Below are 23011 nucleotides of genomic sequence, written 5' to 3'. Positions count from 1 at the left end.
CGGCAGAATCAGAAAAAGCTGCCCCTTAAGGATAACAGGGACGAGCTATCTAACCTAAACAAAATCTTGGACAAGATATGTCAAATCCACAGTACCCCCGGGAAGCCTACAAACCATACCCACAGAGATTGTTGGGTCTTCAAGCAATCCGGCAAACTCAACGCCGAACACAAGGGGCTCGACACACTAAGTGAGGACGACGAACCCCACAAGCAGAGCACCGGGAAACAAAAGAATTTCCCACAAGAAGTCAAAACAGTAAACTTACTTTACGTGACAAAAGGGAAAAACAGAGTGGCGCCTATAGAGATACATGCCATACAGCCTATCCCAAAGGAGTCTCGCCACTGGTTGTTAAAACCGATCACCTTCGACCATCGGGATTACTCTCGAAGTATCTGGAACACAGGCCGGACTGCCTTGATGCTAGATCCGATAATCGACGGACTCCACTTTACAAATGTCCTGATGGACGGCGGCAGCAGTCTAAACCTGTTATACCAGGACACAATCCGCAACATGGGGATAGACCCAACAAAAAATCGCCATAGCAAAATCTCCTTTCAAGGGGTAACACCAGGCCCGGATGCCCATTGCATGGGTTCTCTCCGGCTAGAAGTTATGTTCGGCTCCCCCGATATCTTCCGTCGCGAAAAGCTAACTTTCCACATCGCTCCATTCTCAAGTAGCTATCAAGCACTGCTGGGACGCGAAGCTTTCGCCCGCTTTAACGCAATACCGCATTATGCATCTCTTACGCTTAAGATGCCCGGTCCACGAGGCATCATCTCATTAAAGGGAAACATTGAGTGTTCCTCGCGCGCGGAAGACTGTGCGGCTGCCTTGACAGCCCCACACTAAAGCGGCTTCACCAGCCAAAGCACCTAAACTAGTAGTCAAGACCACGGACACGGTTAGACGAGTCCGGCATAAAAATACAATGGATAAAGGCTTAATAGCCGTATATCCCTGCACCAGGGGCTCCGCGCATACAAAATAAGAGATAATAAAGCTCAATTCTACCAATTTTTGAATCATACTTTGTTTATTTAGTATAACATGCATTTTCGCATGATCTTTTTCAACTAAGTTCCTCTCTTTTACAGATGAACACCGTGCTACGCCCATCCAGGATACGGCACAACGGAGACACAGGCGCAGACGTGCAGCAGGGACCCGTGCCAATGATTTTTTTCGGATTAAGACCCTGCGTAAACCTTTTTTACTGTCTCTTGTTGATACACATCCCCTGGTTTTTTGGTATAACCGAGGAGGAGGCTGGCGTTTTGGCATGTGGCCATGTCAGAATTTTGCGTGTACCTGGACACTAGGGGCTTATTACCAAGGGTGTTGTTCCGCCCGCCCTCACAAAGATCGAATACCTTAGGGAGTGTTCAGCATCGCAAGTTTGGCCTTATATGCATCAGGTCCGAATCATGTCTTTGGTCAAATGTTGGGTTTGCCCGGCTCCTGTGTTTTGCTGCCTTACGTTCCGCTCTATCGGTTAAGGCGGTACCAGGAGAACTACTGCGATTGTGCCCCGGTTCGGCCAGGCGAGCACCTCAGTAGAGAAAGCCGAAAACTGACTATCATGATATAGCGTGAGACTGGTCAACCACTCGATGACCTACCGGAATCTTTAGGATTCCTCCGCATTAACGAAGGGCCGTTTCTCGGCCAGGCACATAAGCGCCCCGAGTTCGGGCGAGCGCAGGCGCCACCAGGGGCTATATAAGTAGCCTCACTGTCAAACTCCTATGGCTAAGTGAAAGTGATAAAGCATTATAGTCCGATTGCCTAGTTCGCTGCGCTATCACCTCCTTTGTAGGACCAAGAGTTTGGATCAAGTGTGAAAATGCGCCTTCTGCGAACACCCCCGCATTATTTGCGTGGGGGCTGAAGCCGACGACCGCCATCTTTCAGATTATATATATATCTTAAACGGCCGCACAGGAGGTATTATAATACTTGCAGGCACAAGTATAGAAAGCTTCTACAATGTATCAAAACATTATGTTACAATAATATATGCTATTCGAACATAGTATCCTTCGAGCACTGCGTCTCTATTAAACGAGCGCCTTGCAGAACTTCCTGAAAATAGTGCTCGGCAAGTATTCGGCTTCCGTCCGAGTCTTGGGATGCAACAGTGGTGGTCTCCATCTCCGCCCAGTATGTCTTGACACGGGCAAGAGCCATCCACGCACCCTCTATGCACGCTGACCTCTTCATCGCATTGATATGCGGCACCGCACCAAGGAACTGCTGCACCAAGTTGAAATAACTTTTCGGCTTTGGCCTCTCCGGCACAGATGACTCATGACATACTTCATGGCGAGTCCGGGCAACCTATATAGCTCGGCCCATTCGGCCAAACGATCGGCTAAGGACAGTGGACGCTCTGGATTGTGGAACTGCGACCAGAAGAGCTTTTCCACTTCGCGATCTTCTTGATCTCGGCAGTGTTCGGCCGCATCTGCGGCACTCGCTGCCAAATCCAGATAGTTGTCCGCCGTACTCCACATCCGGTCTAACGGAGCATGTATAGGATCACAGAACTTCCTCCGCAGCATAAAGGGCTTTCCACCCGCGATCTCTCCGGCCTGACGTAGCTCCTCCTTCATAGCTCTCATCGTAGAGCGAGCATCCTTGGCATCTGCAACGGCCTTTTCCAGGTCTGTCTGTTCCGCCCGATCTTCTTTCTCAAGAAGCTTGCAATGGTCAGCAGCGTTCTTCAGCTTCACGGCCACCTCGGCCATTTCCTTCTTGCTTCGGCAGTGAGCAGCCCGTTCAGCTTTCAGCTCTTCAATTGCCTTTTCGGCAGCTGCATCACTTTTCCTGGCTTGCTCCTTGGCTCGGGCAAGTTCCGCCCGAAGGTTCTCCATGGCAGCGGCACCATATGCATCAAGCGCACACGTTGTAAGATACTGGCATCAAGCTCCTCTTACCAGGTGCCGCTGGAGAAATAACATACCTTGTGCCTCGTCAAGCCGCTTGTTGACAAGCGCGATGTCGGCATCTGCCACGTCAAGTTGCCACTTTACCTCGGCAAATTCATCAGTCCAGCTGGCCACCGGACACTTCGCCACCTACGTATGTGTTGGGTAACGTAGTAATTTCAAAAATTTTCCTACGCACACGCAAGATCATGGTGATGCATAGCAACGAGAGGGGAGAGTATGATCTACGTACCCTTGTAGATCAACAACGGAAGCGTTGACACAACATAGAGGAAGTAGTCGTACGTCTTCCCGATCCGACCGATCCAAGCACCGTTACTCCGGCACCTCCGAGTTCTTAGCAAAGCGTCGGGGAAGAGTTCCGTCAGCATGACGACGTGGTGACGATGATGATGTTCTACCGGCGCAGGGCTTCGCCTAAGCACTGCAACGATATGACCAAGGTGGAATATGGTGGAGGGGGGCACCGCACACTGCTAAGGAACGATCATGAAGATGAACTTGTGTGTCTAGGGGTGCCCCCCTGCCCCCATATATAAAGGAGGGAGGGGGAGGTGCGGCCGGCCCCAAGGGGTGCGCCTGGAGGAGTCCTACTCCCACCGGGAGTAGGACTCCCCCCTCTCTTGCCTTGTTGGAGAAGGAAAGGGGGAGGGAGAACAGGAAAGGGGGGCGCCGCCCCCCCTTCCTTGTCCTATTCGGACTGAGGGGGGAGGGGGTGCGCGGCCTGCCTTGGCCGGCCCCTCTCTTCTCCCTTATGGCCCATGTAGGCCCATAAACCCCCCGGGGGGGGGGGGGTTCCGGTAACCCCCCGGTACTCCGGTAAAATGCTGATTTTCACCCGGAACAATTCCAATGTCCAAATATAGGCTTCCAATATATCGATCTTTATGTCTCGACCATTTCGAGACTCCTCGTCATGTCCGTGATCACATCCGGGACTCCGAACAACCTTCGGTACATCAAAATGCATAAACTCATAATAACTGTCATCGTAACTTTAAGCGTGCGGACCCTACGGTTCGAGAACAATGTAGACTTGACCGAGACACATCTCCATTCAATAACCAATAGCGGGACCTGGATGCCCATATTGGCTCCTACATATTCTACGAAGATCTTTATCGGTCAGACCGCATAACAACATACGTTGTTCCCTTTGTCATCGGTATGTTACTTGCCTGAGATTCGATCGTCGGTATCCAATACCTAGTTCAATCTCGTTACCGGCAAGTCTCTTTACTCGTTCCATAATACATCATCTCACAACTAACATATTAGTTGTAATGCTTGCAAGGCTTATGTGATGTGCATTACCGAGAGGGCCCAGAGATACCTCTCCGACAATCGGAGTGACAAATCCTAATCTCGAAATACGCCAACCCAACATGTACCTTTGGAGACACCTGTAGAGCTCCTTTATAATCACCCAGTTACATTGTGACGTTTGGTAGCACACAAAGTGTTCCTCCGGCAAACGGGAGTTGCATAATCTCATAGTCATAGGAACATGTATAAGTCATGAAGAAAGCAATAGCAACATACTAAACGTTCGGGTGCTAAGCTAATGGAATGGGTCATGTCAATCAGATCATTCAACTAATGATGTGATCTCGTTAATCAAATGACATCTTCTTTGTCTATGGTTAGGAAACTTAACCATCTTTGATTAACGAGCTAGTCAAGTAGAGGCATACTAGTGACACTCTGTTTGTCTATGTATTCACACATGTATTATGTTTCCGGTTAATACAATTCTAGCATGAATAATAAACATTTATCATGATATAAGGAAATAAATTATAACTTTATTATTGCCTCTAGGGCATATTTCCTTCAGTCTCCCACTTGCACTAGAGTCAATAATCTAGATTACACAGTAATGATTCTAACACCCATGGAGCTTTGGTGCTGATCATGTTTTGCTCGTGGAAGAGGCTTAGTCAACGGGTCTGCAACATTTAGATCCATATGTATCTTGCAAATCTCTATGTCTCCCACCTGGACTAGATTCCGTATGGAATTGAAGTGTCTCTTGATGTGTTTGGTTCGTTTGTGAAATCTGGATTCCTTTGCCAAGGCAATTTCACCAGTATTGTCACAAAAGATTTTCATTGGACCCGATGCACTAGGTATGACACCTAGATCGGATATGAACTCCTTCATCCAGACTCCTTCATTTGCTGCTTCCGAAGCAACTATGTACTCAGCTTCACATGTAGATCCCGCTACTACGCTTTGTTTAGAACTGCACCAACTGACAGCTCCACCGTTTAATGTAAACACGTATCCGGTTTGCGATTTAGAATCGTCCGGATCAGTATCAAAGCTTGCATCAACGTAACCGTTTACGATGAGCTCTTTGTCACCTCCATATATGAGAAACATATCCTTAGTCCTTTTCAGGTACTTTAGGATGTTCTTGACCGCTGTCCAGTGATCCACTCCTGGATTACTTTGGTACCTCCCTGCTAAACTTATAGCAAGGCACACATTAGGTCTGGTACACAGCATTGCATACATGATAGAGCCTATGGCTGAAGCATAGGGAACATCTTTCAATTTCTCTCTATCTTCTGCAGTGGTCGGGCATTGAGTCTTACTCAACTTCACACCTTGTAACACAGGCAAGAATCCTTTCTTTGCTTGATCCATTTTGAACTTCTTCAAAATTTTGTCAAGGTATGTGCTTTGTGAAAGTCCAATTAAGCGTCTTGATCTATCTCTATAGATCTTTATGCCTAATATGTAAGTAGCTTCACCGAGGTCTTTCATTGAAAAACTCTTATTCAAGTATCCCTTTATGCTATCCAGAAATTCTATATCATTTCCAATTAGTAATATGTCATCCACATATAATATTAGAAATGCTACAGAGCTCCCACTCACTTTCTTGTAAATACAGGCTTCTCCAAAAGTCTGTATAAAACCAAATGCTTTGATCACACTATCAAAACGTTTATTCCAACTCCGAGAGGCTTGCATCAGTCCATAAATGGATCGCTGGAGCTTGCACACTTTGTTAGCTCCCTTTGGATCGACAAAACCTTCTGGTTGCATCATATACAACTCTTCTTCCAGAAATCCATTCAGGAATGCAGTTTTGACATCCATCTGCCAAATTTCATAATCATAAAATACGGCAATTGCTAACATGATTCAAACAGACTTAAGCATCGCTACGGGTGAGAAGGTCTCATCGTAGTCAATCCCTTGAACTTGCCAAAAACCTTTTGCGACAAGTCGAGCTTTGTAGACAGTAATATTACCGTCAGCGTCAGTCTTCTTCGTGAAGATCCATTTATTCTCAATTGCTTGCCGATCATCGGGCAAGTCAACCAAAGTCCATACTTTGTTCTCATACATGGATCCCATCTCAGATTTCATGACTTCAAGCCATTTTGCGGAATCTGGGCTCACCATCGCTTCTTCATAGTTCGCAGGTTCATCATGATCTAGTAGCATGACTTCCAGAACAGGATTACCGTACCACTCTGGTGCGGATCTCACTCTGGTTGATCTATGAGGTTCAGTAGTATCTTGTTTTGAAGTTTCATGATCATCATCATTAGCTTCCTCACTAACTGGTGTAGGTGTCACTGAAACAGTTTTTGTGATGTACTACTTTCCAATAAGGGAGTAGGTATAGTTACCTCGTCAAGTTCTACTTTCCTCCCACTCACTTCTTTCGAGAGAAACTCCTTCTCCAGAAAGTTTCCGAATTTAGAAACAAAAGTCTTGCCTTCGGATCTGTGATAGAAGGTGTATCCAATAGTTTCCTTTGGATATCCTATGAAGACACATTTCTACGATTTGGGTTCGAGCTTATCAGGTTGAAGCTTTTTCACATAAGCATCGCAGCCCCAAACTTTCAGAAACGACAACTTTGGTTTCTTGCCAAACCACAGTTCATAAGGCATCGTCTCAACGGATTTTGATGGTGCCCTATTTAACGTGAATGCGGCCGTCTCTAGAGCGTATCCCCAAAACGATAGCGGTAAATCAGTAAGAGACATCATAGATCGCACCATATCTAGTAAAGTACGATTACGACGTTCGGACACACCATTACGCTGTGGTGTTCCGGGTGGCGTGAGTTGCCAAACTATTCCACAAATTTTCAAATGTACACCAAACTCGTAACTCAAATATTCTCCTCCACAATCAGATTGTAGAAACTTTATTTTCTTGTTACGATGATTTTCAACTTCACTCTGAAATTCTTTGAACTTTTCAAACGTTTCTGACTTATGTTTCATTAAGTAGATATACCCATATCTGCTTAAGTCATCTGTGAAGGTGAGAAAATAATGATATCCGCCACGAGCCTCAATATTCATCGGACCACATACATCTGTATGTATGATTTCCAACAAATCTGTTGCTCTCTCCATAGTACCGGAGAACGGTGTTTTAGTCATCTTGCCCATGAGGCACGGTTCGCAAGTACCAGGTGATTCATAATCAAGTGGTTCCAAAAGTCCATCAGTATGGATTTTCTTCATGCGCTTTACACCGATATGACCTAAACGGCAGTGCCATAAATAAGTTGCACTATCATTATCAACTCTGCATCTTTTGGTTTCAACACTATGAATATGTGTGACACTACTATCGAGATTCAACAAAAATAGACCACTCTTTAAGGGTGCATGACCATAAAAGATATTACTCATATAAATAGAACAACCATTATTCTCAGATTTAAATGAATAACCGTCTCGCATCAAACAAGATCCAGATATAATGTTCATGCTTAACGCTGGCACCAAATAACAATTATTTAGGTCTAATATTAATCCCGAAGGTAGATGTAGAGGTAGCGTGTCGACTGTGATCACATCGACTTTGGAACCATTTCCCATGCGCATTGTCACCTCGTCCTTAGCCAATCTTCGCTTAATCCTAGTCCCTGTTTCGAGTTGCAAATATTAACAACAGAACCAGTATCAAATACCCAGGTCCTACTGCGAGCATTAGTAAGGTACACATCAATAACATGTATATCACATATACCTTTGTTCACCTAGCCATCCTTCTTATCCGCCAAATACTTGGGGCAGTTCCGCTTCCAGTGACCAGTCTGCTTGCAGTAGAAGCACTCAGTTTCAGGCTTTGGTCCAGACTTAGGTTTCTTCTCCTGAGCAGCAACTTGCTTGCTGTTCTTCTTGAAGTTCCCCTTCTTTTTCCCTTTGCCCTTTTTCTTGAAACTAGTGGTCTTGTTGACCATCAACACTTGATGCTCCTTCTTGATTTCTACCTCCGCAGCTTTCAGCATTGCGAAGAGCTCGGGAATAGTCTTATTCATCCCTTGCATATTATAGTTCATCACGAAGCTCTTGTAGCTTGGTGGCAGTGATTGGAGAATTCTGTCAATGACGCAATCATCTGGAAGATTAACTCCCAATTGAATCAAGTGATTATTATACCCAGACATTTTGAGTATATGATCACTGACAGAATTGTTCTTCTCCATCTTGCAGCTATAGAACTTATTGGAAACTTCATATCTCTCAATCCGGGCATTTGCTTGAAATATTAACTTCAACTCCTGGAACATCTCATATGCTCCATGACGTTCAAAACGTCGTTGAAGTCCCGATTCTAAGCCGTAAAGCATGGCACACTGAACTATCGAGTAGTCATCAGCTTTGCTCTGCCAGATGTTCATAACATCTGGTGTTGCTCCAGCAGCAGGCCTGGCACCCAGCGGTGCTTCCAGGACATAATTCTTCTGTGCAGCAATGAGGATAATCCTCAAGTTACGGACCCAGTCCGTGTAATTGCTACCATCATCTTTCAACTTTGCTTTCTCAAGGAACGCATTAAAATTCAACGGAACAACAGCACGAGCCATCTATCTACAATCAAACATAAACAAGCAAGATACTATCAGGTACTAAGTTTCATGATAAATTTATGTTCAATTAGTTTACTAAAAGAATTCCCACTTAGATAGACATCCCTCTAATCCTCTAAGTGATTACGTGATCCAAATCCACTAAACCATGTCCGATCATCACGTGAGATGGAGTAATTTCATTGGTGAACATCATTATGTTGATCATATCTACTATATGATTCACGCTCGACCTTTCGGTCTCCGTGTTCCGAGGCCATATCTGTATATGCTTGGCTCGTCAAGTATAACCTGAGTATTCCGCGTGTGCAACTGTTTTGCACCCGTTGTATTTGAACGTAGAGCCTATCACACCCGGTCATCACGTGGTGTCTCAGCACGAAGAACTTTCGCAACGGTGCATACTCAGGGAGAACACTTCTTGATAATTAGTGAGAGATCATCTTATAATGCTACCGTCAAACAAAGCAAGATAAGATGCATAAAAGATAAACATCACATGCAATCAATATAAGTGATATGATATGGCCATCATCATCTTGTGCCTGTGATCTCCATCTCCGAAGCACCGTCATGATCACCATCGTCACCGGCGCGACACCTTGATCTCCATCGTAGCATCGTTGTTGTCTCGCCAATCTTATGCTTCGACGACTATCGCTACCGCTTAGTGATAAAGTAAAGCATTACAGGGCGATTGCATTGCATACAATAAAGCGACAACCATATGGCTCCTGCCAGTTGCCGATAACTTGGTTACAAAACATGATCATCTCATACAATAAAATTTAGCTTCATGTCTTGACCATATCACATCACAACATGCCCTGCAAAAACAAGTTAGACGTCCTCTACTTTGTTGTTGCGAGTTTTACGTGGCTGCTACGGGCTTAAGCAAGAACCAATCTTACCTACGCATCAAAACCACAACGATAGTTTGTCAAGTTGGTGCCGTTTTAACCTTCGCAAGGACCGGGCGTAGCCACACTCAGTTCAACTAAAGTTGGAGAAACTGTCACCCGCAAGCCACCTCTGTGCAAAGCACGTCAGGAGAACCGGTCTCGCGTAAGCGTACGCGTAATGTTGGTCCGGGCCGCTTCGTCCAACAATACCGCCGAACCAAAGTATGACATGCTAGTAAGCAGTATGACTTATATCGCCCACAACTCACTTGTGTTCTACTCGTGCATATAACATCAAACCATAAAACCTAGGCTCGGATGCCACTGTTGGGTAACGTAGTAATTTCAAAAATTTTCCTACGCACACGCAGGATCAGGGTGATGCATAGCAACGAGAGGGGAGAGTATGATCTACGTACCCTTGTAGATCAACAACGGAAGCGTTGACACAACGTAGAGGAAGTAGTCGTACGTTTTCCCGATCCGACCGATCCAAGCACCGTTACTCCGGCACCTCCGAGTTCTTAGCACACGTACAGCTCGATGACGTTCCCCAGGCTCCGATCCAGCAAAGCGTCAGGGAAGAGTTCCGTCAGCACGACAGCGTGGTGACGATGATGATGTTCTACCGGCGCAGGGCTTCGCCTAAGCACTGCAACGATATGACCGAGGTGGAATATGGTGGAGGGGGGCACCGCACACGGCTAAGGAATGATCACGAAGATCAACTTGTGTGTCTAGGGGTGCCCCCTGCCCCCGTATATAAAGGAGGGAGGGGGAGGTGCGGCCGGCCCCAAGGGGTGCGCCTGGAGGAGTCCTACTCCCACCGGGAGTAGGACTCCCCCCTCTCTTGCCTTGTTGGAGAAGGAAAGGGGGAGGGAGAAGAGGAAAGGGGGGCGCCGCCCCCCCTTCCTTGTCCTATTCAGACTGAGGAGGGAGGGGGCACGCGGCCTGCCCTGGCCGCCCCCTCTCTTCTCCCTTATGGCCCATGTAGGCCCATAAACCCCCCGGGGGGGGGGTTCCGGTAACCCCCCGGTACTCCGGTAAAATGCTGATTTTCACCCGGAACAATTCCGATGTCCAAATATAGGCTTCCAATATATCGATCTTTATGTCTTGACCATTTCGAGACTCCTCGTCATGTCCGTGATCACATCCGGGACTCCGAACAACCTTCGGTACATCAAAATGCATAAACTCATAATAACTGTCATCGTAACTTTAAGCGTGCTGACCCTACGATTCGAGAACAATGTAGACATGACCGAGACACATCTCCGGTCAATAACCAATAGCGGGACCTGGATGCCCATATTGGCTCCTACATATTCTACGAAGATCTTTATCGGTCAGACCGCATAACAACATACATTGTTCCCTTTGTCATCGGTATGTTACTTGCCCGAGATTCGATCATCGGTATCCAATACCTAGTTCAATCTCGTTACTGGCAAGTCTCTTTACTCGTTCCGTAATACATCATCTCACAACTAACATATTAGTTGTAATGCTTGCAAGGCTTATGTGATGTGCATTACCGAGAGGGCCCAGAGATACCTCTCCGACAATCGGAGTGACAAATCCTAATCTCAAAATACGCCAACCCAACATGTACCTTTGGAGACACCTGTAGAGCTCCTTTATAATCACCCAGTTACGTTGTGACGTTTGGTAGCACACAAAGTGTTCCTCCGGCAAACGGGAGTTGCATAATCTCATAGTCATAGGAACATGTATAAGTCATGAAGAAAGCAATAGCAACATACTAAACGATCGGGTGCTAAGCTAATGGAATGGGTCATGTCAATCAGATCATTCAACTAATGATGTGATCTTGTTAATCAAATGACAACTTATTTTTCTATGGTTAGGAAACTTAACCATCTTTGATTAACGAGCTAGTCAAGTAGAGGCATACTAGTGACACTCTGTTTGTCTATGTATTCACACATGTATTATGTTTCCGGTTAATACAATTCTAGCATGAATAATAAACATTTATCATGATATAAGGAAATAAATAATAACTTTATTATTGCCTCTAGGGCATATTTCCTTCAGTATGAAGGCGACACATTAGACCTGGGATTATGATTCTCTGCGCGACGTCACTTTTGACAACGCACAGAGTCTCAGGGGCTTCTATCTACACAGGGCGCATCTTATTTATGCGCAACTGTCAAAAAGGGTACATTATTTCGCGTACCTCAAAACCTGTCAGTAAACTCTTGACGGCCTCGTGCAATCCGCTCTCCGCGGATGAAATCCTCTCAATCACCGTACCCATCAATGCACGGTGCTCCTATGAGATAGATGCTCGCCCTAGCAGATCCTTCAACTCCTCCAACCGCGCACCGGACGGTGCCGGACTCGTCTGATGGCCCTTTTCGAAGGCCAGACGCAGAGGGCTTTGGGGGGCCATATGACTACCTTCCGGCCCTGCCGGATTCGGAGAAACCCTCCGCGATGATACCTCAGGGTCGCCCGCCTCGCAAGGTGGTACGGCAGGGGGAGGCGTTCCGCTCTCCATCATCTCCGGAAGAAGATCCCTCGAAGACGAGCTCCGCTGAGAAGGGCTGAGGTCCGAGCTACAAGGTAAATTTCCGGTTACTTTTCTCAGATATAAAGCAAGGATTCCTCTCATTTCTTAAAAAGAAAAACTCCTCTCTACTTAAGGCTCGGTGGAGGGCTGATCCCCTTGAGGGCATAATTCGGCCGAAGTATCCCCCGGCGCAGGACCCTCTGACGAAGATTTCTTCCCCCGCTTTGAGGCCATGGTCTCCGGGTCTTCAGAGGCGGTCCTCTTTTTCCCCTGAGGAGAGGAATTTTCGATTCCTCCCTTCCTAACAGCCTCCTTCGAGGAGGCGTAGCTTCCTTGCCCCCTCCCTCGCTTTCCTCCAAAGGCACAACCTCCAACATCCTAACTAGCATGGGATCCGGCGTGGCCTCGGGGAGGGGGGACGGACACCTGATTAGCTTTGCTTTCGCTATCCACTCCTGTTTAAAGGACAACTCCTTTAAGGGCAATTTTATGATAAGTATACGGATAGTGAGTCCGGGCACAAGGCTACTTACTTGAGTATCCGGGCGGTTGCAGCTCAGACCTGCGTCCTCGGTCAAGTCCGGACACATTGCTTGTGATCCGAAGAACAATTTGTACATCTCCACGGGCGCCGCGCCCATAAAATGTTGGAGAGCTCGTGGTCCCTCCAGATTGAACTCCCACAGGTGGAGGGGGCGACGTTTTCAGGGCAGAACTCGGCGAATCAGCATAACCTGTGTCACCACGACCAGACTGATGTCTCTTTCTAGGAGATCTCGAATGCGGCCCTGCAACAAGGGCACGTCCTTAGACGGCCCCCAGTCCAGTCCTTTATTGACCCATGATGCCAGCTGTGGTGGGGGACCCGAGCGAAAGGCAGGTGGCACCACCCACTTGGTGCCCCTGGGAGCGGTAATATAAAACCACTCTCGTTGCCATAAGCTGGACTCCTCTTGAAAAGAGCCCTCGGGCCATGGAGCATCAGCATTCTTGCTTATAACAGCGCCTCCGCACTCCGCATGCCGTCCCTCGATCATCTTCGGCTCTACTTTAAAGGTCTTGAGCCATAGTCCGAAGTGAGGAGTAATACGGAGGAAGGCTTCACACACGACGAGGAATGAGGAAATATGGAGGATGGACTCCGGAGCTAAGTCATGAAATTCCAGCCCATAATAAAACATGAGCCCCCTCACGAAGGGATCCATCGGGAAGCCTAACCCCCGAAGGAAGTGAGATATGAACACCACGCTCTCACCAGGCTTGGGAGTGGGAATGACCTGCCCTTGAGCAGGCAACCTATGCGGGATTTCGCCGGTCAAGAACCTGGCCTCTTTCAGCTTTAGCACGTCCTCCTCCATGACGGAGGAGGGCATCCATCGGCCTCGAAGGTCGGAACCGGACATCGTCGAAGGTCCGAAGCGCCTGATATCTGGAGCTTTGGGTGTTGGAACTCGAGGCGAAGGGCGAACTCATTTGAGATTGAAAGAAAGGAGTAAGGCCTTGGTCTCTTTATAAGAGGTTGAATACCAAGGGCCCTCCCGTAACCGTTTGGGACTCGCCATTGATCGAGAAAACATACCAATGGGCACGACTGGGTTACCCACGTCCATATTGATGAGAATCCCGTAAATAAAGGGGACACGATCTCTGCTTCGATAGGATGTGCCAAGGAAACCGCCTCGCAAAACACGCTGAGGTGGGACAGTAAAAACGATTCGAATAAAGGCTTGGTCGTGGTGTGATGTTACGCTGCGGAATACGTCAGCAGATTGGATTTGTGTAAATATTATTCTCTCTATGGCAATATGTGGAAACTTGTTTTGCAGAGCCGGACACTATCCATGTGTTCAAAATCTTCTATAAAGTACTTGGAGGAGGAACCCGCCTTGCAATGCCGAAGACAATCTGCGCGCCGGACTCGTCGTCATTGAAGCCTGGTTCAGGGGCTACTGAGGGAGTCCTGGATTAGGGGGTGTCCGGATAGCCAGACTATAACCTTTGGCCGGACTCCTGGACTATGAAGATACAAGATTGAAGACTTCGTCTCGTGTCTGGATGGGACTTTCCTTGGCGTGGAAGGCAAGCTTGGCGATACGGATATGTAGATCTCCTACCAATGTAACCGACTCTGTGTAACCCTAGCCCTCTCCGGTGTCTATATAAACCGGAGGGTTTTCGTCCGTAGGAGGAACAACAATCATACCATAGGCTAGCTTCTAGGGTTTAGCCTCCTTGATCTCGTGGTAGATCTACTCTTGTACTACCCATATCATCAATATTAATCAAGCAGGAGTAGGGTTTTACCTCCATCGAGAGGGCCCGAACCTGGGTAAAAACATCGTGTCCCTTGTCTCCCGTTACCATCCGCCTAGACGCACAGTTCGGGACCCCCTACCCGAGATCTGCCGGTTTTGACACTGACAACGCCTGTTTCAGATCAAGCTCAACCCAGAGAAGTGCGTGTTCGGAGTACCAGCCGGCCAGCTCCTTGGCTTCCTGGTCTCAGAACGCGGCATTGAGTGCAACCCTGTGAAGATCATGGTCATCGAGAGGATGGAGAAGCCTACCCGATTGTGAGACGTCCAGAAGTTCACCGGCTGTCTAGCATCCATCAGCCGTTTCATCAGTCGGCTGGGTGAGAAGGCCCTTCCCTTGTACCAGCTCATGAAGAAGACCACTCATTTCGAGTGGAATGACAAGGCGGATGAAGCTTTTCTCCAGCTGAAGAAGATGTTGACCACGCCGCCTGTCCTGGCGGCTCCGACTGCTAAAGAGCTCATGTACCTCTACATCGCCGCCACCAGCCGGGTGGTCAGCACAGTCATAGTGGTGGAGCGCCCGGAGGACGACAAGGCATAGCCGGTCCAGAGGCCCGTGTACTATTTGAGCAAGGTGCTGTCAACCTCAAAGCAGAACTAGCCTCACTACCAGAAGATGTGCTACGGCGTGCATTTTGCCGCTAAGAAGCTGAAGCCATACTTTCAAGAGCACCCAATCATGGTTGTCTGCACTGCCCCACTTGCGGAGATCATTGGCAACAGAGATGCATCTGGCCGAGTGGCCAAATGGGCCATCGAGTTGGCCCCCTACACCATCTTTTACCAGCCCCGCACCGCCATCAAGTCCCAAGCACTGGCCGACTTTCTCGTCGACTGGGTCGAAACCCAGTACCTGCTGCCAGCTCCGGACTCCACTCATTGGCGGATGCACCTCGATGGCTCAAAGATGCGCACTGGCTTGGGAGCCGGCATCATCCTCACATCTCCCAAAGGCGACAAGCTCAGATATACGTTGCAAATCCACATTGCCGCCTCCAACAATGTGGCCGAGTATGAAGAACTAATACACGACCTCCGGTTGGCCAAAGAAATCGGCATCCGCCAGATCCTGTGCTACGGCGACTCCGATTTGGTGGTCCAACAGTCTTCTGGCGACTGGGACGCCAAGGATGCGAATATGGCGTGTTACCGTTTTCTCGTCTAGCAACTCAGCGGATACTTTGAAGGGTGCGAGTTCCTTCACGTGCCAAGGGCCGACAACGAGCAAGTAGTTGCCCTGACACGAGTCGGCTCCACCCGGTAAGCAATACCAGCAGGCGTCTCCCTCCAACGCCTCCTCAAGCCGTCAATCAAGCCTTCTCCAGAATCTGAGTCAATCTTCGTGCCGGCTCCCCCTGAAGCAGTCGAATCCGACTCGGGGGCTACAGCAGTCGGCCCGGGGACTTCAGCAGGCGGCGCGGGGACTGCGGCACTCGCACCCGGCCCGGGGACTTCACAACCCGGCCCGGGGGCTGCAGCAGTCGGCTCGGGGACTTCACCAAGCGGCGCGGAGACTGCAGTAGTCGCACCCGGCCCGGGGACTTCACAACCCGGCTCGGGGGTTGTGGCAGTCGGCCAGGGGACTTCAGCAGCGCGGCAAGCAGCAATCAATTCCAACCCGCCGCCTCCCAACCCAACTGCCCTCGTACAAGTGGCCGTAGTGGCAGTAGAAGAAATTCAAGCACCATCATGGGCAGAGCCCATCCTCAAGTTTCTGGTGAATAGAGAGCCGCCGACCGATCAGATCTCAGCCCGGCAGGTGCAGCGCCGAGCAGGAGCCTACACGATAGTAAATCGAGAACTTGTCAGACGCAGTGTGACTGGAGTCTTCCAGCGCTGCCTAGAACCAGAGAAGGGCCAAGCAATCCTCAAAGATATCCACCAAGGCGAGTGCGGCCACCACGCGGCCTCCAGAGCCCTCGTTGCCAAACCCTTCCGCCATGGTTTCTTCTGGCCGACTGCTTTGGAAGATGCCAAGGAGCTGGTCAAGCATTGCAAAGGATGCCAGAAGTTCAGTTCCAAGCAACATTTACCGGCTTCTGCACTCAAGACCATTCCCCTTGCTTGGCCCTTTGCCGTCTGAGGGTTGGACATGGTGGGACCATTCAAGACACCACGCGGCAGCATGACCCATCTGCTCGTCGCTGTGGACAAATTCACCAAGTGGATTGAAGCGAAGCCAATCAAGAAGTTGAATGGTCCGACTGATGGTGTCCGTGTACTCGGCGATCACCGTAGCATGGTGACGAAGCTGGGGCGCCACGGCCTCCAACTCCTCGCCGGCTTCAGCACAGAGAGTGGCCAGCTGGTCCAAGTTTAGCCCAGGGTACCACCCCCTTGACGAACTCCAGGGCTCGTCGTGCACCTGCCCAGGCGGAGGAGCCTTTCCACGCCTCGAAGCGGCCAATGGCCACCTCCAACCAGTCGGAGGTCCGGCTGGCAGTGTGTAGAATGGGAGTATCCGGCTAGAGGGTGGAGACCACCTGGGCTCCAGCACACTGAAGACGGCGGAGAGCCCGATGCGCCGGCTGGATATGAGCTTGGATGGCGAGCATCTGCTCGGGAAGGGTCCGAGGGGTGTTGGGCGCGATTGTCGCGCCGGTCAGCCTCCGCTCGTCGCGATGGGCCTCGACGGCTTGGCTGGCGGCAACGGAGTAGCCAGGAAAATACTCTGCTCAACGAAAGAAGAAAAAAATGAGAAGTCGGAGGCCGGCTTGTAGGACAAACCGACAGGTAGAAGAAAGGGAAGAGCAATTTCCATCGAGCATGTCCTCGATCTCTCCGTAGCCGGCCGACAAAGCCTTCTCCGTGTCAACCCAGTTCGAGCGCTGAGTCTCGAACTAGGCCTGAAGGGCCTCCTCCGCGTCCTTGAGTTTCTGCAGCTCCGCCTTGTGCTTGTCCGCCTGGTCAGCCAGCTGCTTGGCCAGGCGGTCTCGCTCTTGCTCCACCTTAAGGCGCTCCGCCTCCTTGGTGCGCAGCATGGTTTGGGCCTCGCCCAGAGCTTGCCGCAAGCCGGCATTGGCCCCTGCAAAGACAAGAAAGAAAAGGCAGTTAACAATCAACAAAGAAGACAAGTAAACACCGGCAAGATCCGGCCCGACTGCTCTGCAGTCGGCCTGAATCTTGGGGTCTACACCCAGCGGATGCGCTGATGCGCCCCCAAGAGAAAGGAAGCAGAGTGCTTACTCCAGCTCTTGGTCAAGTCAGCGGTCCGCTTGGCCAGATCCTGGACCTGAGATTTGAAGGCGGCCACATGGATGTTGTGGTAATCCTGCAACAGAGACAGCGGAAGAAAGGAAGGAATCACCACTCAAAACTTGCCTTTAAGTTCCGAGCCGCCTGCTCAGTAGCCGGCCCGGAACTCGAGGGCTACACCCAGTGGGTGCACTGGCGCGCCCCCACGGAAGACTACAAAAATTGAAAGCAAAACACAAGGAGCATACCCAGACGGCGGCTCGTGACGCCAAGAACATCTTCGTGCAGTTCTTGAGGGCGTCGGCTGGGCCTGAAGCAGGGACTGAACTTCATGCGCAGCCTTGTTCAGAACGCCCGTCTCGCCTCCAGACATCCACTCCCGTGGGACGGCACTAGTGGCCTCCGCCTCCGGAGCTGACGAGCTCTAGGCCCCAACCTCCTGCGGCCGTGGCGCCGAAGTCGCCTTCGTCACACGACGGTGCACCGGAGTACGGGCCATCGGAGTCGCACCCACCGCCAGCTCGCTGCCGACTGGCGGCGCCTCAGGACGACTGGCCTGAACATCGGCAATTGGCATGGGCGGGATTGCCTTCGCCCTCGACATGCCGGCGCCGCCCTCTTCTCCTTCCACGACCGGCTGCTTATCGCCGGCTGCTCCAGTCGGTGCCGGGATCCCTGGCGCCGGCGGCATGGAGCGCAGCGGGATGACGAGCTGTGGAGCCTGGCCGCGTGCGGCTGCCTCCACTTGTGCCTTGGCGGCCGCGTCCGCCTGGGCCTTGGTCGCCTCCTCCTCCCGGGCCTTGGCCGCGGCATCGGCCTGGGCCTTGGCCGCCGCGTCCGCCTTCGCCTGCTCTGCCCTCTCCTTCTCCTCGTGCGCCTGCCGCTCGTTCTTCTCTGTCGCCTCTCGGAGGTCGGCGGGCGGGTCTATGCGGCGGGAGTTGGTGGAGCCCTCCATCCCCCCGATGATGGAGGCGGAGGCCGACCACTCAAGAGAGAGCGGGGCTCTGTTCAAACAAGACAAGACGAACTCAGAAGGGTTTGCGAAGAAGACATGGAAAGGACAAAGGAAGAACAAAGAAAGAAATGCTCTTATACGGACACCGTCGGCGGCTGCTTCGGGGCCCTCTGGAACCAGCCTGCCTTCGTGGCGGCCTCCTCCCACCTAGTCACTGCAGCCGAGCCCTTGTGCTTCTTTGGCCGGCCGCTGTGCAGTTGCATGCCGGCTCGGCGCTTCGGTGCGCCGCCTGGTGCTGATGGCGCCGCTGAGGAGCTCGCCCCCGCCCTGTTGGCGACCGGCTGGCCGCGCGGCTCGGCCTCCTCCTCGTCATCATCTGGCCACGTCTCGAGGCCACCTCCTCCTCCGGAGCCGCCTTCCCCGTCGCCGCCTCCTGTGACGTCGTCTTCCAAGGCGGCCGCCCCCAAGTCAGGGTCGTCCGCGTCGCTCACCGCTCGGTCTGGCAGGTACTCCTGGCCTTGCGCTAGAGCATCGGCTGCCGGCTGGGTCGTGATGAGCTGCGACTCGTCCGACTGATCAGTCAGCAAAGCAGAACTCGGAAGAAGAAGAAAAGACCAAGAAAAGAAAGGAGAATCGGGAGCTTACGGCAGGAGGCGGATGCGCGCGGGAGTATGGCCGCTTGCCGAACTGCCAGTACGACTCCGAGAGCTTGAGGTTCGCGATCTCGTTCACCATGCGGGCCACCTCCGTGGCCCGCATCTCCCGGGTCGACAGCCGGCACGGGTCTCGGTGCCTGCTCATCTGACTGATGAGGTGAGGCCGTCCCTAGATAGGGAGGACCCGGCGCACCACGAAGGCGCTCAACAAGTCAGACGCCAGGAGGCCCTCCGAGTCCGTCATCTCCTTAAGCCTGGCGATGGCAGCGTTGGAGGCGGCCGACAGATGCTTTGGCTTGTATGTCCACTTGGTGCGTGGGTCGGCCGGTGGGCCGGCTTCATAGGGCGGCAGGTTGATGAAGTCCAGCGCGGGGTTGACGTTCTTCATATAGAAGTACAACTTCTGCCACAACTTGATGGACTGGGTCAAGGTGATGGACGGGAAGCGGTAGCCGGCTCCTGGGCGCCGCACTGCGACGAAGGCGCCGCAATGAGCCTCCTTGTCCTTGGCGGAGACGCCGAGTTTGGTGTAGAAGAACCCCCCCACAGCTCGAGTGTGGGGAGAACGCTGAGGTAGCCCTCGCACAGCATGACGAAGGCCGACAGCAGCACCACCGTGTTCGGTGTGAGGTGGTGCGGCTGGAGATGGTAAAGCTGGAGAAAGGAACAGAGGAAGCCGCTCGCCGGCAAGCCGAAGCCGCAGAGAAAATGCGAGCGGAAGATGACGCGCTCGCCTTCCTCCGGCGCTGACGAGATCTCCTTCGCTGGTGGGACGCGCGCCTCGACATAGCCCTCGCCAGGCAGCCGCTGCATGTTGCGGAGGTAGGTAATGTGGTCTTTGATAACATTTGATCCATCCCAGTCGCTGGCTCACGCTTGCACCATGGAAGCTCGAGGTTGACGGAGCAACGACGCGGCAGAAAGGCCGGGCTTGGTGACGACGGGCCGCGGCAGCGCTCCGGCGAGCTGCGGGAGTGCGGCAGCGGTGGAAAGAGAGAAGAGGAAGAGCAGGGCGAAGGGAGAGGAGGGCTCGCGTGCTAGTATCGCCCCCTCCTCCCCCTACTTATAGGCCTGGGCTGCGAAGCTGAGGGGACGGGGCGTGGGGATTATCGGATTAACTGTGCCTACGACCCCACAACCCCACATTAACCGCACAGTAACGGCGTGGAGTAATCACGCCCTGAAATTCCAACAGTTTGCCTCGGTCGCAGCGGATCCGCGCGCGTATCGAGGCCTGGTAGTGGTGGGCCCCGGCCTGCGGCGGTGTCCCATCACGCGCGTGGGCTGGCAGGCGGCCTGGCCGGCTGGCGCCAAGTGGCGCGCGAATAGCTGGCGGCTAGCCTAGCGCTAGGCTGGCACGCCACCTGGTTCCCGCCGCGACGTTTCAAAAACCACCAGGCGGCCCGCCTGGTTGTGTCTGGCTCCTGGCAGTCGGCATTTCGGAAGACGGACGAAGCAAGATCAATGGAGTACTCAAAGTAGGAAGCCGTTGAGGCCCCATGCCTCTTTCAGTCGCGGCGCCCCACCAGCTTCAGGGACTACTGTCGGAGTAATTAGCCACGGGTAGCCTCATCAGCTCCCCATGGCGTTTCAAGACATCGGGGCCGGCTGCGCCCCTCAAGAATCAAAGTCCCAAGCGCCGCCTTCTCGCCGCCGGCTGGTCCAAGCGGCTGGCCGCCAAAAGACGGCAAGGACCAGAAGACAACCTCAGAGCGGGCCGAGTCATAGCAGGCGGCCTCTAGAGAGGCCGGCTACTAGCAGGCGGCCCCAAGCATCCTCAGAATTTGCCTCCACATAAATGCGATGAGACAGGGAATGGCTACAGCACGCCTCGCCACCCCCAACCTAGGGCCTAGCATGGCCGCAGTGCACCGTATCAGACGGAGATCTCCCGTTTGGCGTGACACTGTTGCCACGATGCCCATGACATCATCCCTATCAGAGGGATCCATGCTCCCACGATGGGCTGTTTGTACGGCCCGCAGGCGGCGGGCCCTGTCGGTGTCAAAACCGGCGGATCTCGGGTCGGGGGTCCCGAACTGTGTGTCTAAGGCTAATGGTAACAGGAGGTGGGGGACACAATGTTTACCCAGGTTCGGGCCCTCTCGATAGAGGTGATACCCTACTTCCTGCTTGATTGATCTTGATGATATGAGTATTACAAGAGTTGATCTACCACGAGATCGTAGAGGCTAAATCCTAGGAGCTAGCCTATGATTATGATTGTTCTTGTCCTACGGACTAAACCCTCCGGTTTATATAGACACCGGAGGGGGCTAGGGTTACACAGAGTCGGTTACAAGGGAGGAGATCTACATATCCGGATTGCCAAGCTTGCCTTCCACGCCAAGGGGAGTCCCATCCAGACACGGGACAAAGTCTTCAATCTTGTATCTTCATAGTCCAACAGTCCGGCCAAAGTATATAGTTCGGCTGTCCGGGGACCCCCTAATCCACGACTCCCTCAATAGCCCCTGAACCAAGCTTCAATGACGATGAGTCCGGCGCATAGATTGTCTTCGGCATTGCAAGACGGGTTCCTCCTCCCAATACTCCATAGAAGATTTTGAACACAAGGATAGTGTCCGGCTCTGCAAAGCAAATTCCACATACCTCCGTAGAGAATACAATATTCCACAAATCTAATCTTCTGACAAATTTCGTAGCGCGACATCATGCCACGGCCCGGTCATTGCGAACCGTTTTCCCAGCCTGCCACGACACGTGTTACAAGGTGGTTTCATTGGCAGGTCTTGTCGAAGCAGAGATCGTGTTCCCTTAATCACGGGATCCTCATCAATACGGGCGTGGGTAACCCAACCGCGTTTGTTAGTATGACCCCTCGATTTTAGGCAAGTTCCGAACGACCACATGGAGGACGCTTGGTATTCACCCTCTTTATAAAGGGGGCCGAGGCCTGTCCTTTTCTTCCCATGTTCGATCCTTTTCTTCCCCCACCTCGAGTTCCAACACCCAAGGCCTAGGCTGAGCGCTTTGGTCCTTCAACAATGTCTGGATCCAACCTTCAAGGTCGGTGGATGGCCTCCTCCGTCACAGAGGAGGACATCAAGAAGCTAAGGGAAGCCAGGTATCTGACCGCCGAAATCCCGCACAGGCTGTCTGCTCAAGGGCAGGTCATCCCCAGTCCCGAACCTAACGAGAGTGTCGTATTTGTTTCCCACTTCCTCTGAGGGCTAGGCTTTAATCTTGATCCCTTTGTTAGAGGGCTTATGTTCTATTACGGGCTCGATTTCCACAATCTAGCCCCAGATTCCATCCTTCACACCTCGTTGTTTATCGTCGTGTGTGAGGCCTTCCTCCGCATCACCCCGCACTTCGGCTTATGGCTCAAGACCTTCAATGTGAAGCCGAAGACGATCGATGGGAGACACGCAGAATGCGGAGGTGCCGTAATAAGCAACGGCGCCGATGCCCAATGGCCAAAGGGTTCCTTCCCGGAGGTGTTCGACTTATGGCAACGTGAGTGGTTCTACATCACAGCTCCCCGAGGTACAAAGTGGGCAGCTGCCCCCGCCTTCCGCTCGGCCCCCCCGCCTCAACCGGCGTCATGGGTCAACAAGGGACTGGACTGGGGGCCAGTTAATGACGTGCTGACATTGCAAAGT

The 23011-nt window shown here is 51.7% G+C and overlaps 1 pseudogene; it reads left to right on the top strand.

Moving 5' to 3' along the window:
- The first annotated feature begins 15486 nt into the window (after positions 1 to 15486).
- On the top strand, positions 15487 to 16899 carry LOC147988485 (uncharacterized; annotated as a pseudogene).
- Positions 16900 to 23011: the final 6112 nt, after the last annotated feature.

Source organism: Triticum urartu, chromosome 1A (genome assembly GCF_056163025.1).
Source record: "Triticum urartu cultivar PI428250 chromosome 1A, HENAU_Tu73, whole genome shotgun sequence".
Taxonomy (NCBI): Eukaryota; Viridiplantae; Streptophyta; class Magnoliopsida; order Poales; family Poaceae; genus Triticum; species Triticum urartu.
This window is presented reverse-complemented; position numbering and strand designations above follow the sequence as displayed.